The 14196-nt window shown below is 36.7% G+C and overlaps 1 long non-coding RNA gene across 1 annotated transcript; it reads right to left on the minus strand.

Moving 5' to 3' along the window:
* Positions 1-327: 327 nt before the first annotated feature.
* Positions 328-1957, minus strand: LOC122238415. The gene is made up of 3 exons (XR_006217333.1): positions 1832-1957; positions 1615-1744; positions 328-424 (listed from the first exon to the last, which is right to left on the minus strand). It is a non-coding gene; the product is annotated as an uncharacterized LOC122238415 (long non-coding RNA).
* Positions 1958-14196: the final 12239 nt, after the last annotated feature.

Genomic DNA, 14196 nt, shown 5'->3' on the forward strand with positions numbered 1-14196 from the left:
GCTGCTGCTGCTGCTTCTCCTTCTTCTACTCCTACTCCTTCTTGTCTCTCTCTCTCTCCCTCCCACCTCTCCACCCCTGCCTTGTGAGGACACAATGAGAAGGTGGCTGCCTGCAAGCCAGGAGGAAAGCTCTCACCAGAACTCAACCATGCTGACACACTGAGCTCAGACTTTCAGCCTCCAGAACTGTGAGAAAATAAGTTTCTGTTGTTTAAGCATCCAGTCTACGGTATTTTGTTATGGCAGACTGAGTAGACTAAGGCAGGTGATATCTACCAGGTCCTGCTTCTCCTAAACAAAGATCCCTAAAGCCCAACCTAAAATTTGGATATGGTAGATGTTGTCCATAGTCTTCAATCCTTGCAGACTTCTTGGCTCTATAGCCAGATGCATTTAAATCTTTTACCAGGTGCAGAAGAAATTGCTAAAGGCAAGAAAACATATTTAGATATCCATCCTCCCTGAAAATATCTAACTAGTAACTTGAGACTAGTATCTCAAGTTAGTCTCTTGGAGAGCTCTCTGCCCATTGTGGGCATTTCAGAAACAGCGTAACTCACTTCTGTAAAATCTTGATCCCTGTCACTTAGACCACTTTATTATTCATATTTCTTATAAGAAAAGACTCCTGGGGTTGTGAAATTGCAATCTGAATCTTGAACTTATAGCTTCTGTCACCCAGGAGATATATGTTCAGAAAACACTCTAGCAGCAAGTATTCACATTTTTACTAGCTAGAGCACTGAACTCTAATCCCTCTCTTATCTTTTATACAACAAAGCTGAACTAAACCAGAAGTGAGCCTCAAGAACACTTTTACATCCATTACATAATGGCCCAGACTGAAGGCAGAAAAAGCCTTTTTCTTTCCACTAAATATGCATATAGTTTTGCCCTTAGTTTCCATTCTAAAATCAGGAAGGGTGCCTGGTGGCTCAGTCAGTTAAGCGTCCGACTTGAGCTCAGGTCATGATCTTGCAGTTCATGAATTTGAGCTCTGCATCAGGCTCTGTGCTGACAGCTTGGAGCTTGGAGGCTGGAGCCTGCTTTGGATTCTCTGTCTCCTTCTTTCTATTTCCCTCCTCCACCCGTGCTTTGTCTGTCTGTCTCTCTCAAAAACAAAACAAAAGAAAAAGAAAAAACAAAAAACAAACAAAACCCATAAAATCAGGAAGAAAAAGATGGGAAAGAAGACAAGGGGAACTTCATCTCACGTAGGTCAGAGTGCCCTACTTCTCTCCTGCTTTTAACCCCATCCTGGTCCCATAAAGCATCTTCAGTGGAAGGTACTCTTACCCATCTTCCTCCTTGCCCCCCTCAGCTCCATTTTAAATAGAAGTGAATAGTGTGAGCTCTTCAGAGAAAATAGAAATAAGTCCCCCCAAAAGAGTGGTTCAATGTGTAATTCCACTTAGTAAAAGCTGTACTTTCCTATAATCTGGCTTCATTGTCTCCTTAGCACTACATTTGGCCATCTCTTCAAGGAGAATGGAAGTATGGAAGTAAGGAGTAAAGAAAAATTTGAGCTCCCACTTCTGCAATGATTTTCAAAATCTTAAGCCACATAACCCTTTATTCTAATAAAAGCATACCAGGGATCCCATTTATACAAACCTGATAAGTCCAGAGATTTCCTGGTTGAATCAAGGAGTAGGAAACACCCTAGATATTGAAGCACTGTTACAAACAACTGGCTTAGGGTTTAGAAGATGTGGCCAGTATCTCCTGTTCCAGGCCCATGCTCCTACAATGAAGATAGAAAACAGGCCATGAAGATGGAGAAAAGACTGGGCTTGTGCTTTGACAGAGTCATGACTATCTTTTGTCTTACTTTGGTAGAGTTGATATGGACCATGTGTAGGGAGAAGTTAAGTCCTGTTGAGCTGGTAGGTGAAACTTTTCCTCTGCATAGCATTTCTTCATTCAGGAGATTCTCTGGCATTCAGACAGCTCTCCTAGCTTGCTTTAGTCATCGGTGAAGTAAAAAAAAGAGAGGTGTGAGATACTCCAAGTAGGTTCCAGTTCCTCCCAGACTATACCCTCCTGTATACTATAAAGAAAATCAAATTCAATGCCCTATTTTAGGATCAAAATTTTTGAAATTCCTACTATGAGCTTCTTAATGTTGCAGAGCTTTCCTGGTACCTGGGTAGAGAGACCAGTGTCATCTTTGCTTAGTCCCCTTCCAGTTTGCTTTTATAGCATCTGAGGATCTGTTGATTTTCTTACTACCAGTTATGTTCCTGCACATGAGTAATTGGAGGCAGAGGTTGACCCCACTGTTGTATAAAAGTAACTGATGACAGTAAACTTTGCCCTTTGTGTTGCTCAGGTATAGAAAGTCTTCTATTTAACACTACATTATAAATTATCCACCTACAACCAGGTTCTGAAATTGTCTTTCCCAACTTCAGTTGAAGTTTGTGGAGTTTGATGTGTGGATTTAGTATGGGATTAATTCTAAAGTCACAAACTTAGACCTTCTTACACATGGCATTCTGTGTATAGCATTTTGTATTCAGATCGACTGAGTTAGAATATAAATATGTCTCCAGAGGTAGTGGTTGCAGAAGCGATTCTCAAATACATGTATCAATGACCAACAAGTCACCTCCTTACAAAGCCCTGTTGATATGGACTGTTGTTGCTTTGCCCTTTTGATTATTATTTATTTAACATTGATTTTCATACCACTTTATATTTAATCATTCATGTAAAAAATATAGGTGAAAGGAACTATGTGAAATTAAGCCAAAAATAAATGAATAGGCACACATTTAGAGTTGTGAATTCAAGAATACATAGATTGGAGCTAGTATTTATTTGAACTTCTATCAAAATGGATGACCAAATGCTAAACCAACTCACTAACATGGAACTGAATCTCAATTATATTGCCTGACACAATATATTTTTATTGCATCAACTAAGATATACTAAGAGTATAAAGAACACTGCATTAGAAAGTGAACTCTTGAAAAAACAAACAAACAAACAAACAAACAAACCTTTTTCCAAGGCCATGACTCATAATTCTTAGGAATATAACCTAGTTCTGACCACACACAGCTGTTTTATAATGTTGTCCCTAAACACTGCAACTATTTACTCTAAGCCTAATCCGTATCTCTGTTTAGATAATTGGTACACCAGTTACTTCTTTGTTCATCGTTATCTTTTTTCTGGATACAGTGAAAAGAAGAAACTGCTTGGGCTCCAAATATGTAATCACAAACATGCTTGTCTGTGTATATGCCAAGTATAGGAACCAAAACAGAAAATTAGGACATTAGAGATTACCTGGGTGATGTTTCTTTCTGTTTGAGCTGCTTTAACTTTTTTGGGAATATCAAAGTCCTCAAAACAGAAAGTAAATCCACTAGTAAATTGGAATTTTCAATTTGTACATGGACAATCTAGTTTTATGTACTAAAGAGATTATAAATTTAGTTAAAATGTTCTATGAAATGCAATAGTCAGTGACAGCATAAGATGAGTAATGGGCAAGGAAAGCATGACTGCCAAGAAGTAACCAAAATAGACAGACAGAAAAGGAAATGTATATTGCAAGGATTTAGGGACCCATGAAGAGAAATCTGCAGAAACTCCATGGGCCATCAAGGTCACAATGACCCAGGACAGAAAGGGAAAGTGGACATGAGATTTAGTCTAGATTTCAAGTCTTCTGTGGCATGAGGGAAAGGAGGAGTGAGAAGGAAGCAAAAAGGACTGTGAGGTAATTATATATTTACCCTAGTGGAATAACTGCTAGAAAAGCAAAATGCCAAAAGGGACTACATGTGGGTAGTGAGGCAGCCTAGCATCAGGCTTATAGATTAAGTAAGATCTCTGGATCCTATCTTTGTGTCCTTTACTTACCAGAATTTCCTCCACAAGGACTTTCACTGCTGGAACCACTAGTGTTTTTTACCTGTAAAATAGAGGTACAAACTGTACCTTATCTCATAGGGTTATTTGAAGATTAAACATTAGTATATGTAAAGTGCTTCATACAGTACCTGGTCTGTGTAAATGTTCTATATATGTGGATTGACATTCATTAATAATTATTCTAATTCAGTCTCACACCAAATTTTGATATCGATCCTATAACAAAGTATGGCAGTTGTGTGATATGGGACCTTTACCAATAGTCCCAAGTGCAGCATCAGTATTACTGCAGGTTCTGTTTATGTTATTTTGTTCATTCATGCAACAGATATTTACTGACTCCCTGCCCTTGAGGGACTTCTATTCTATTAGGGAATGTTGCAATAAATAAGAAATATATCAATAAACAAGATAACTTTGGGGGATAATGGGCATTGTGAAGAAAAATCAAGTGAAGGAAACAAGGGTGGCTGGGGTGGGGAGACTGTGCCAGATAGTGTGGTCAGGGAAGGCCTTTCTCAGCGGGTAGCATTTGAACACAAATCTGAATGAGAAGGTAGAGACATCACTGGAAGATATTTTGGGAAAACATTTCAGGTAGAGGAAACTGTAGAAATAAAAATTGTAGAGAGGTAAGAAAGAGTTTGGTAAATTTGAATTTCATAAGCTCAGAATCAATACTGGTGTATCTAGACCTCAGAGAACACAGAGGCCTCTGGGATCAGAAGGGGCTGGTAAAGTTGAGAGGGCAGATCACCAAGGCCCTGAAAGCTGTAAATAGAGGTTTGGATGGCTGATATTCAATTGCCTAGTTAACACTGCTTCTTGGTCACCTCAAAAGCAATTCAAACTAGGAATTATCTTTAAGTAAGCCTTCAACAATATTTTGGGGGTAAAAACAGTAATATCATTGTTGTTTTAAAGTATGACCTTCATTATTTTATTTTAGTACTTTTAGCAACCTACTACATTGGAAGGTAGTGAATTTAGGAGCATGACTGGTTTTCTAGAATCCCTGTTGATCTCTCCCCAGGGGCCCAATGCCTCAGCCTCTGAACCTCTGAAACCTGCTGCTGCCTCTGTTGGTTCATCATGCACACAGATCATCTGGGGTTTACATTCAAGTTGCCAACATAGACCTGAGTTAATCCCTTATGCCAAAAGGATTTTTGTTATTAGCAAGATACCTGAATTCAGTTTCAGACATTCTCCTAACCTCCTCAAAGTGAGATTAACCTATATGTTCTGATCCCAAGAATCCAAACCCAAAAATTCATCCTAAAGGAACACTTACATGCTGTAGTGAAGATGTATAATGATGAAAAAAAGCTTTATTCTGCAGACCAGAAGAGCCCAAATGTGAACTTAAAATGTGAACTTAAAAGTCATTGCATTCACTTTGTATCCGAAGGCCTTGTAATCCACCCTTTAGGAGTCCTTTCTATTGAGATGTAGGAATCAATCTTGGGCCCTCATAAGATATAGTAATAAATACTCTTTCTCATAAAAATTTCTGAATCCAGCTTTAAGTTTTTCACATTGGTCCTCAAGGATTAGGTACTCCTTAACTCTGAGAAGCCTATCTCTAAGCCAAGGACATCATTCCTTCTCATTCAACACAAATGTACTTGATACATACTATGTGACAGATACTATTAGATGTTCAGGTTATAGCAGTTAACAATATTAGCCACAGACCTGGTTTTCTCTGCAGTGAATCACGCAGGGGATTTTCAAAGATCAGGCAAGCTCAGGGTGCTGTGAGAGCACAGAGTAGCATGTCCAACATAGACAGTGTGCATATTCTGGGATCTGTGCGAAGAGTAGGATTTAGCCATATGCAGGGTATTGTTTTGGGAGGGAACTAAAATTGAGGAGACATTGTATAATTTTGTGCTGATGACTATGTAAATATCTTTATAAATTATTTGAGGAATTATGTTTTTTCTTCTTCTTTTTTTTTAGATGAAGGTTATTTAGATAAAGAGTAAAACAATCTACAAAATGAGAGAATCTCTTCTTCATTTTCTTCTGTAAAGTTACCCTCAGGATCTCAAAGGGCTTGTGGTAGATTTTATTATTGGACCCAATTGTTTACCAGTATCATATCTATGTATTTTTTCCATGTGACATTATTGTCCTTCACACTAAACGTAGAGAGAACTTCCCATCTCGAATTTGTGCTCAACTGGGTCAATGGGATGTTGGCAAAAATGCAAACAAAATCTTGAAATGATTGAGCTTGCCTTCTTGCACTTTTTCTATCACCATTAGAACTCCCACTGGGTAAATGCTACCTATTCAGCCTGAGCCCCACATATAGAGCTGAACTGATCCATCCCACAATGAGAAAATAAGTCCAGACAAAATAAAAACTGGAAGCAAAGATGGCCAATTTAGCCAGAGTATATCAGCAACCCCCTAACTGAACCACAAATACCTGAGTAAGAATAAATGATTGCTGTATAAACTAATGAATTTTGAGTGGTTTGTTACACAGCATCATATGGCAATAGCTAACTGATGCAGACAGACCACAACTGCTAAAAAGTTAGCACCAGTGATAGTGTTACACTTCAGTGTTAGGATTCCTAACTTATTCTTTTTTCTATAAGGAACAGCATTTGCTACTTTATGTCCTGGTTTCCTAGTACTTGTGACTAAAGCCACTGTATCCCTGGTGACAATAACTTCTTTTCATTTACCTTTTATGATTACCCTTTGCCTGTATAACACCATGAGTAAATAGGTCATTGATTGAATCTTGTGATCTCTTCCCTATGGATTTGGACCCACCTTCAAGTTCCATTTCTTCCACTGTTTCTAGAAGACATTATTTGAGACCTTGCTCTCAAGGTATGCCCTGGAGGCTGTGCTAGAAACTGGAAATGGATAAGTGACTAAAGTAATCTAGTACATTTATAAACTAGATGTTATGTGCTGAATTGTGTCTCCCCTAAAATCATATGTTGAACTCCTAAGCTTAGAATGTGACTGTATTTGGGGAGAGGGTCTTTAAAGAGTTAATTAAATTTAAATGAGGTAATTAGGATAGGCCCTAATCCCATATGATTAGTGTACTTGTAAGAAGAAATTAGGACCTAAATATGTACAGGGGGAAAACCATGTGAAAACACAGGGGAAAGCTGACCATCTAAAAGTCAAGGAGAGGGACCTCATTAAAATCAATCCTGCTGACATCTTCATCTCTGACTTCAAGCCTCCAGAACTGTAAGAAAATTTTTTTTTTTACTGTTTAAGCCACCCAGTCTGTGATACCTTTTTTGGCAGCCATCCCAAACCAATACACTAATCAAGGAGGTAAACTAGGAGAGTGAATTACAAAAAAAGTCATACTCAAAAAATTATGAAAACACAGAGGAGGTATTTTGGGGAGTTGGTGAAAAGGAGTAAGAAGAGATATCTTTATAGAAATGATAACATTTTGAATTTTGATTGATGAATAAGATGGCATTAAGTAGAAAAGTGGAAGAACATTTCAGATGGAGTGAAAAACATATGCATACATAGGAAGACATGATACATCATGGTATGTTTCGGTAAATGCAAATTATTTGAGAGTTGGAAATATGAGGAGATTAGCAGAAATGACTACTGCAGACATCTTATACAGATAGTTCATACTTAAAGAGAGCATGCTATCTTCCCCTAGAACATATAAATTACCTACCATATAAAATAATTTTTGTAACAAAAAAAAAAAGATTTCTTCACATTCTATTCCAATTGGACCCCTGGTGTCAAATTGGGTTAGATTTTAAATGTCTTGACAGCTTGATTCCAATATCTAGCTACAAAGCTTTTGGAGGGAGATTGATATTCCTGAATTTGTATCAATGTATTCCTACCACTGCATAATCATTGCACCAAATGTTCTTCCGTTTTATAGGCTATCTAACTAGCTCCCAAAGATAAAGCTCTGAAGTGGTTACACAGAGGCTGTAAAATCAGAAAACCTGGGTACTATTTATGATCAAACTGAACTAGAGTTGTTGGTCTTTCCTTTTTCTTTTTCTTTTCTTCTCCCCCCCCCCCCCCTTTTGAAAGGGCTGAGAATCTGTTGATTGTTTGGGCTTAAACAGATGAGGCTAAGAAGAGTGGCTAAAGCATTGAGCTCATAGAGGAAGGAAGATGAGTGAATTTTTCTTATTGGGCTTTTCTCCAGAAAGAGTCATCTGGCGAGTTGGCAAATACAGAATCAAACAGCCATGTGCCAGATGTGCACGGCTGCTGTTGGGCCATCTGCAGCTTGCTTTTGTGCCATATGCCACTTTTACATTTGGTTGACTGGGGTATCAGAGGCAAAACTCACAGTGCAATTGTTTTTGCATGATTCTTGTAAATTTAATCAGAAAAAAGGAATTGATACCCAGTTAGGCTACGGAGTAAGTCCAGCATATTGAATGCAAAGATTAATACTGCCAGGATTGCTTAGGGTCTTACTCAAAAGCTAGGAACAACATTAGACTATATTTTAGGAAAATAAATGACAAGGTGGTACTGTGCTCCTGAATCTTTTGTGGCCTTGTCAACTTCAGTCATCTGTGAGGCAAGCTTTTACTTTTTTCTTATTTCTCTTTACTTGTCCTCTAGTTTATGAGCACCAACACTACTACTACTAGGTAAAAACCTAGCCAATGAGTTACTCTTTATTGAAAATGGACTATAGTTGTAGTTTTATATTTCTGAGTTGTTGGGCTATTTGGCACAATACAACATTAGCAAAAAAAAAAAATATTGCTGTGCAATTTGAATTCCATAAGCTATATAATAATGCCACTGATGGGTATAAGAAGAGGAAAATAGATTATGTTATGCTTACATTTCATACCCAGAAAATAATTTCTTGTTTTTCAACCTGATTTTTCCAAGGCTGCCTGCCATTACTGACCATATATAAACATGTTTGCTTTTTGCCAATTTGGAGTCTAGTCGAGGCTGAATTTTGGTCAACACTTTTCTGAATCAATGCCTAGAGTTTTAATTGAGCTAACAAATGACTATACTTCTTAATTGAAGTGGTCATGACACTCTGCTATTTCCTGCAGCTGGTAGTCTTATTTTGGATATAGCGTGTATCTACACTGTAACAGTGTGTAAACCAACAGCATGCCTAAAATCAAAAAGGGTGGCCTGTACTTTTTAAAGATTCTGTGAATAATATAATATTATTATATTAAAATTTACATGGAATAAGTAAAATAAGTAAACCTAGGAGGCCTTAAAGGTATATAAGTAGTTGACATAAGGGAAAGAACTTTAGAGGAAGTAGCATGGAAAATGTATTCAGATCTATATTATTTAATTAGAGTTATTTTAATGTTTTAGTTCTATTTTAGGAATTTTTTCCTCTGAGTGTTTTAATAAATACTCTTGGTGACTTAAACTTTGTGAAATGGTTGCAATTTGAATGGTCAGCATATTCATATCTGTCTAAATTGCCAATGATGTTAAATTATATTTTGAACTTTAAAAAATGACCACAAAAAGGACATCTTAGATGTTTTTTTCATTTAAAATTTGAGTTGAGAGCTATCCTATGACATCCAGATGGACTGGCTCTGTAAGCAAAATTGGGGGTTTATAGATCATGATCCTAACCTAGGATGGTGAAGGGATTCTCAATGAGTGGCTAAGTTCATATTCTTCACCTGAAAAATTAGTACACTGGAGTAATTCTCACCTAAGGTCCAATTTAGCTCTTAGAGGTTATGATTATCATTTGTAGTATTTGGTTTTCCATCCCCTGGCTATCTTCACTAACACAGAAAATTAAGACCAGATTATATGTAAAGGTCAGCATCATCCATGGAGAATTGATGGGAAATATGAGAGAACATTATTGTGGTTTGAATATATTCCAGAAAGTGTGCTAGATGCTCTTCACATATTATTTCTATAATCCCCTCAGCATACATATTAGAGTTAGTTTTTAGATTCAACCACATGAAATTGCCCTCTTTCTAGGTCAAAAACTGTCAAATATAAGCCATTTTATAAGGGTTATCCTAAATGTTAATCTCTCTATTTTTTAGATCAAAACACGAGGCCTAGAGAAGGTAAATAACTTGGCCAGTTTCTCAGTTATTAAGTGGCAAAAAAACCTGGTGCTCAGCCTAGTTTACACTTCTAAAAACTATATAAAAGACTGCTTCTATAAACTAGATAAACTTTGTTTATTATTAGGTATTTCTACTTGCATGTAAATAATACCCTAAAACCTTTTCATCTTGTTTAATTGAAACTTTATACCCCTCGAACAGCAACTTCCTAGTTTCTTAAAAATGTTTTTTTTTGTTGTTTGTGCAGACTTAGTTTGACTTATCTATGATTAGCAGATGTTGAGTACAGTTTCACAGGGTAAGCAAAGCAGGCAGGCTCTAACCAGCTAAAAATATGTTTGTTTGGGTGATATTTAAAGCCATTGCATGTGTAAGAATTTAAGTTTGGCGGGCTTTGGCATAAAAATCCTAGCCTGCTGTGAAGAAGTAAACAACATAATAGCCAGTATATATAGGGGCCATCATTGGTCCATTTATATAACAGTGTGCTATCCGGGTGTACCTGTAAGGAAAGGAAACATGGAAGCACACCCGCTGATGCAATAGCAATTACCCTTCAATGATCACTGTGCTGCCACGGGAAAAGGAAAAGGGACACCCCTCCAAAGTCATCAGCAGTCCCTTTAGTAGCTGCATGTCTCTTCTCCTATGATCCTGTGAGGTGAGGTCTATGCCCTTATTTATTTAGTACCAGGTATGTGCCATGCTCATTGCTGGGTGAATTACATAACTAAGACTGTTCTTGGCACATAACAGGTACTCAACAAATCTTTTTTGAGTAAATAAATCATTTCTAATATTCACAACAATATTAGAAGGTACATATGGTTATACTTTGGTCACAGAATAGGGGCCCACTTTGCCACATCAGTTATTTTTGGTGAGCATTTGAGATACGATAGCTGTATTTTAACAGTTCTTTGTCAGAAGTTAAGGTATAGCGTATAGAATAGAAAAAGTAGAACCTTTCTAGCGAGAAAAAATAGGTGGTGGGGCACATTTGTCCATTAAAAATATAATTTGAGGGATGCCTGGGTGACTCAGTTGGTTAAGCATTTGAATTCAGCTAAGGTCATGATCTCTCATGAGTTTGGGCCCCACATTGGCTCTGTGCTGACAGTTAGGAGCCTGGAGCCTGCTTCCGATTCTGTGTCTCCCTCTCTCTCTGCCCATCCCCCACTTGTGCTCTGTCTCTCTCTGTCTCTCTGTCTCTCTCAAAAATAAATAAGTAAGCATTATATATATAATATACAATACACATATTATATATTATATATATATATATAATTTGAAAAGATTTTAGGGTATTATTTACATGAAAATAGAAATAGCTAATAAAAAACCACTTTATCTAGTTTATAGAAGCCATTTATAATATTCAAAAGTATTCAAAATATTCAAAAATATACTTGGTTTAAATCCTAGGATGGCTTCTTTGGTGCCTCCCTACTGCAGACAGGTGAGCTCTGACACAGAAGCATGTGATGGGAAGGTGATATATGTTTAAGTTGATGGCAATAAGAAGAAAGAAGAAGACTGAGATATCCATACACAATCAGCTCATAAAAGCTGACTATTAATATGCTCCAAACATAGCTTTGTATCTCTGTTCTCACTTCCACCCATTATTCAAGAAGACAACACTGTGTTGGGGGAAAGTCATGAATTTTGGAGTGAGACTTGAATTTGAATTCTGGTTTGTTACACAGTAGGCAAGTACCCTATTGTATCTTCAGTATTAGAATCTGGAAAATGGAACCAATGAGATACATCACATAGTGTAGTTTTGAGAATAAAATAAAATGAAATACCTCTAGAACATCTAGCAGAGGATTTGGTCCATATTTAAATGTTCATCAAATATTTTATGGACCTAATTTTTGAGCCTACATTTTCTATATCAAGGCTTTCCTTGTTGCTCATTTTACTATGATTTTGCCAGTATATAAATGTTCAGAGTGGAAGTCATTGAATACAGTGATTTGTTTCTTCCTAGCCTCCTTCCCTTTTCCCAGGCATGGTCCTAGAAATGGGTTTAGTTTGACAATTTCCTCAGAGGCCATAATGTCCAGCTAAAGATGAATTGGGATGCTGAGTATTCTTTTTATTGCAAAATACAATAGAAGCTGGAATGCAAGAATGAATGAATGAATGAATACAACACAACTGCTGTGGAATTAGAGAGGTCCATGTGACATAATAGGTTGTGCTGGGGATGAGTGAGGAGTTGGGCCAAAATGAGGTGCTTCTTCCCAGTGAAAGTATACTCCCTATGAGAAGGTGTGATGAAGTAGAACCTATGGCTCTGTGAGAATATTTGCTATATATCCTTATCCTCTGTTAGAAAGTATTTGTAATATGAGTCATATTAATATTTATTTATTCATTTAGAAAAATGTTTTGCTCTCTGTTTTTATATTTCTGGATGCTACATTTATTTTTTCTCTTTGAAAATTCTAATGACCATCTGCAGTACTGGGAACTAGAGAAGTTATTATGACAGCTATGTTTCAGATTTGGTTCAGATTACTGGTAAATTGCATGCATTAGCTTTTAAAAATGTGGGGCAGATTCTAAACACCTATATACTAGCTTTTAAAACAAAATGTGTCCCTCTTAAATGCTGGAAAGTTCTCAAAAAAGAAAAGAACATAAAATCTGTTCAGCATGTTTCTTCGAGAATATTTTTCAGCACGTAAAATCTTAACTTCACTTAATTAACTTTGGTTGAAACAGAATTGTGTTTTTTTTCTCCAGTAGTTGTCTTTCTTCATCCTTTACCATTCTATAGCCATTAATACTAACGGCCAACACATTCTTCTGGAGATGTTTTTCTTCCCTAACCTGGGTTTCCTATCCTACAATGTCTGTTTTTATATTCTTTCCTTTTTTTTTCCTGTTTTCTTTGTTCCTTTTTTATTCTGCAAAAATGTACCTTTCTGTCCTTAATTCTATTCTCTTCTTCTATATTCTCTGTTCTTTCGTGACCTCACATATTCCCATGACTTCAATGTACGTGATTTTCAAATATCACTCTCAAGTAACAACTGTGTCTTCAAGTTCTTTAACATTTCCAACTCTTTGATCAACAACATCCCAGAAATTCTCAGTCGCTTAAGCATCCGACTCTTAGATTCAACTCAGATCATGGTCTCGAAGTTTCGTGAGTTGGAGCCCCGCATCAGGCTCTGCGCTGGCAGTGCGGAGGCTGCTTGGGATTCTCTCTCTCTCCCTCTCTCTCTCTCTGCCCTTCCCTTACTCATGCTGTCTCTGTCTCTCTCAAGATAAATAAGTAAACTTAATAAAAAAAAGTAAAACTAAAAGTCTCAGATCTACATTTGATTCCTTCTATTCCCACTCTATTTTTGGTAATTCAGTTATCAGATTCTTTGAAATTTTTAATCTCTTCTTCCTTTTCATTATAACCATTATACCATATTTCATCAATTCTAACATACATATTTGTTAAAATGTTAACTTCTCTGAAACTGGAATATGTTCTACAATCAGTGATGTATTAGGATTGTGTCATAGTTTAATTAGAGTGCTTTCTGTTATTTCATTTTAGTAAATAAACTAATGATGCATCTTACGACTCATGGTATCTTAGATTTGATGTTCCACTTTATGTAAACTCCCAATTGCCACAGTCTTTGATTTTGGTAATTGACTTCTCAAGCTCCAGTTATTCCTCTTATCATTACCAGGATATATTTCTTAAAGTATAATTCTGATCAATCAATGTCTTGGTCAAGAACTTTTGTTTATCCCCACTGGTAATTATATAAATCCAAATTCTGTGTCTTGGCATTCAAGGCCCTCTATAGCTTTAACTCTCACAGCTCTCCTAAAAATTTCTCACTCCATTTACAAACTGGTATAACTGCCAAACACACCCTGTAATTTCTTACCTCTATTCCTTTGTTGAAAGCAGTGTTCTGCCTCAAATCCTACATCCTTCATTCCATCTGTTGATAATCTACCTGTGAATAAAGGAATTTTAAATGTCACTGACTCAATGAAGCCTTACTTCATTGCATTGATGTGCTTAGCCTCTATGGCTGCTCTCTCACTACATGAAAAGTAATATTATTCCCAACTAATAGAAGAGAAAGTCAAGAAGTTAATCAGAGAGTTGTCACTCAAGGGCCAGGGTATGTGACAAAGTTAAAATTTGAACCTAGATCTGGTTTACTTAAAATGATATATTCTTTAATTATAC

Source organism: Panthera tigris, chromosome B2, assembly GCF_018350195.1.
Source record: "Panthera tigris isolate Pti1 chromosome B2, P.tigris_Pti1_mat1.1, whole genome shotgun sequence".
Taxonomy (NCBI): domain Eukaryota; kingdom Metazoa; phylum Chordata; class Mammalia; order Carnivora; family Felidae; genus Panthera; species Panthera tigris.